We start from the raw sequence: 3,958 nt of genomic DNA on the forward strand, positions 1-3,958 counted from the left end.
CTTCCCAAACCTCTCCTTGGGTACCCCCAGCCGCATCTAGGTACACCTGAGGCACACCTTGATTAGTAGTGTCAGGTGTGCCTCAGGTGGAACACATCAAATTCCTGGATCCTCCTGGCAGTACCTGAGAATATGAGGAGAGATTTTGGAACCACTGCCTTTGCCAATTATATGACTATATAGTGCAGTCATCAGACCTATTGATTTCCATGAGATAGTTGTCCATACCATACCATTAAAGATCCACCTCCATGTTTAACAGTTCTTTCTCACATGCGCAATATACATCAGTACACAAATAAACTTTGTTTAATTGATTGATATGAGGTAATTTAATGCTAAAGTGATAGCAATGTATAGAGGTAACAGCCAAAATATAGGAAACATCAACCACAGTATCCCTCACTGTGAAGTTCTCAAGAGACTGTACTTGATGAAACAGCCAGCTCTTGCCCTAGATTGCAATTTGTAGGAAACTACATGTAACGCTACATTATGTGTATCATTCACATATCCTTTCCTTGATTTTCAAACATTATAGGATGGTAATACATGAGGGATCTGATTTTAAAGATGGAACAGAAAAATATTTCTCAGCAGTTTTATACAACCACATGGCCACAAATGCAGGCAGTAGAGAGACCTTCTATTCAGAAGCTGAAAAGGGAGGTGGAACAGGTGGATCTATTTGCAAATTATCTGTAATACTGGGTATGTTTATATAAGCAGGGGTTATGCACATATAATTTGAGGAATGTGAATTGAGTTGAGGAATGTGAATGCTCAACACTATAAAACTGTGTGCCACACAACTGTGGTTCAATATACTGAAAGCAACAAGTGACAGTGTACTGCTGTTAACCATCAGCCATGTTCTATTAGTGCCAATTTACGTAGACTACTGTGACTGGGAAATCTGATAACTGACAGACAAGAACCTTCTGTCAATCTCTTTCTGACGGAACTACAGGGAAGAAATCTGCTCTAGATAAACTGGTGTCCCTCAGTATTAATAATGAATGCCATTTGTTAAAGTAAGGCATGGAGCTTGTCTTTGTTATTTTGTGATTTTCTTTTTTTTTCTTGTTTTTATCATTACATCAGGACACAGCAGTAAAAACAGTCCAACCAAGACATTCTGACAGGCTTTACTGATATGGTAAATGGTAAATGGTAAATGGACTGCATTTATATAGTGCTTTTATCCAAAGCGCTTTACAATTGATGCCTCTCATTTGCCAGAGCAGTTAGGGGTTAGGTGTCTTGCTCAAGGACACTTCGACATGCCCAGGGCGGGGTTTGAACCGGCAACCCTCCGACTGCCAGACAATCGCTCTTACCTCCTGAGCTATGTCGCCCCTTAGATATACTGTATACTGTATATAAAAACTTTATATAGCAAAACAAGCATTCCAATCATATTTTCTTCATCTCTGCATGTGCATATTATATGAAATAACCACCAATCAGTGGTATTGTTGCTTCAGTATTTAAATGCCAAAATGTCTGAAATCAAAGAACAGGATGAAGTCCACCTTCTTTTCAAGCCGGAGAGCACATACGGAGAGTTCAACAGGAGTCATGTGTCTTCCAGCATTTCTGCGCTTGTCTTACAGCAGCTTGTCTGGAACGCTAGCTTCCGAATGCACACTGACCAAAGCTCCTGATTAGGAGGAATTATTAATTGGTATTAATTCTATCAGTCCATATACCTGAACCAGTTTGTTTGCCCTTCACTTAGTCATGATGTGCTTCTCTCAGTCTCAGGTAGTCAAAGTTCCTGCAATGTACTCTACATATACTGTATGCCAATATGTTCCATATAACGGAGGTGAACATATATTAACAGAAACTTGCCTGTGGAGTACTTATACAAGAAGTTGGATGTGGTAAAAGGAATGAACGCTCCATTGGACTGCGAGCACATAGACCCATCTGCGCAGATCACCTGAGCACATTTCTTTTTGTATTTAACCTTTATTTGACCAGGGAAGTCACTGTAAGATCGACATCTCTTTTGCAAGTGATCCCTGGAGCCTACATGTATTTGTACAGTGGGAGGATACTGCAGTACTCGAAGGAAACCCATGTGAACACAGGGAAAACATGTCAACTCCACACGGAGAGGATACGGCCTCCCAGGCTTCGAACCCAGAATTTCCTACTTGTGAGACAGTGCTAACCACTGCTCTACTGTGCTGCAAATTTCTAACACAACGAGTTGGATCTAGTTAAGCCAGATCCAAGAGAAGTACATATTTACAATGCAAAATTAAGAAAATGTCCAGTAAATTCAGAGCTTTGCAACTAGCTCAGCTCGTTTGTGGGAAAGCATTACATTGCAGACATTGAGTGACTTATACACAATTATTTTACATAGCATTTACATTACATCCATTTACACAGCTGGATATACACTGAAGGAATTAAGTTAAATACCGAGTTCAAGGGTACAACTCAGTGTTCTAACTGGTAATCAAACCTGCAATCTTTAGGTTACAAAGCCAGTTCCTTATCCATTATAAGACATGGAAATGCATGAGGTTGTCAGTGCTTTCCTAAACCAATGTTGGAAAAAACATTATAAAAATGTAAATCATTTTAATTAAAACCCTAAGAATTTTGTGGGACACTTCCTAGACCAGAGGTATTCAAACCTGGCCCTAGGGGCCAGTAGTACTGCTGGTTTGATGTTCTGCCTGATAGTACAATAAGGTGACTAACTGACCAGAGATTATACTTACCTGGTGCATCACATTACCCTTTTGATTTCAGAGATAGAGGTGGCGTGAATGAATGGCTCATTCTTGTCCTTTATTCACCGTGAATGTGTTAAAGGAGCTTTACGCAAAGTAATTAGACTTGTTTCATGCAAAAGTTGAACTTTTGCATTCTGTACTGTATTCTGAATTTCTCACGTATCTGTTTCATTAATACCCACGTTATGCTCTTACATTAATTTTAACCATTTTAGGCATGTCCACAGGGTCTTGAACAGTCATGTTAAAGCTGCAGTATGTGAGTTCAAACACTTGTTCATATTTGGTTAAATTTCCCACACATCCCAACAGATATCGATAAACTAAAATAAATTATGGTCTTCACAGGCACTGAAATCAACCAGTCCAAATATCACTGCACCTGAATCTTAACAACAAAGCCTTGCCTGCCTGTCAACCAACCTGTTGTGTATTCATAGTACGCAGTTAAGAAAAGAACAGAGTTAGCAAGTTACTCTAAAGTTACTGCAGAGATAGTGCTAAAGCTAGACTTCCAAATGATGAAAATCTCCGGTGCTTGGCAAAGAGCTGTCCTGATTGGTTGTTAAGATTCAGCACTTGTGTTTATAGCCATTGTAACTGCTGGATTCAGAAACTAAACATATTCCACTTAATCTTCACTTCCCTGACACCTGATAAACACATAGTCTGCATTGATGTAATACAGTTTGATGGTTTCAAAACTTTAAAACTTGTCTTTTGAATCTCTTTAGCATCAGAAAATAAGAACTACGTTTCAGTCTAGAAATAAGAGTTTCCTTGCAATTTGCTTACATAATTAAAATACATATTCATAATCTTACTACTTTAATACATATATTTTTGCACTTTATTTTGAATATATTACACTTCATGGCAAGTACTACAAAATCAAGAAAAAAAAATTCCCTGGAAAAAACCATTTCCATTTTTCTGTTTGTGATTTATTTTACCACTAGGTGGCGTATTCACACAATGTTTCACCATTTAAATATTACCTGGTTAAGACCATGGTCATTAGTCAAGTACATTTCTTGTGTATTCTTCCAAGAATAAATAGCATTAATAATAAACATTCCTAAGTATAGTATCTGATCTCATATATTATAGATTCTTACCTTTCCAACCTAATTCTTCAGGTTACAGACCAAACCTCTCGAGAATCTCGAAAGCAAACCAAGGAAAAACATCAAGAGAAC

The sequence above is a fragment of the Anguilla rostrata genome, chromosome 8 (genome assembly GCF_018555375.3).
Source record: "Anguilla rostrata isolate EN2019 chromosome 8, ASM1855537v3, whole genome shotgun sequence".
In the NCBI taxonomy this organism is placed as follows: domain Eukaryota; kingdom Metazoa; phylum Chordata; class Actinopteri; order Anguilliformes; family Anguillidae; genus Anguilla; species Anguilla rostrata.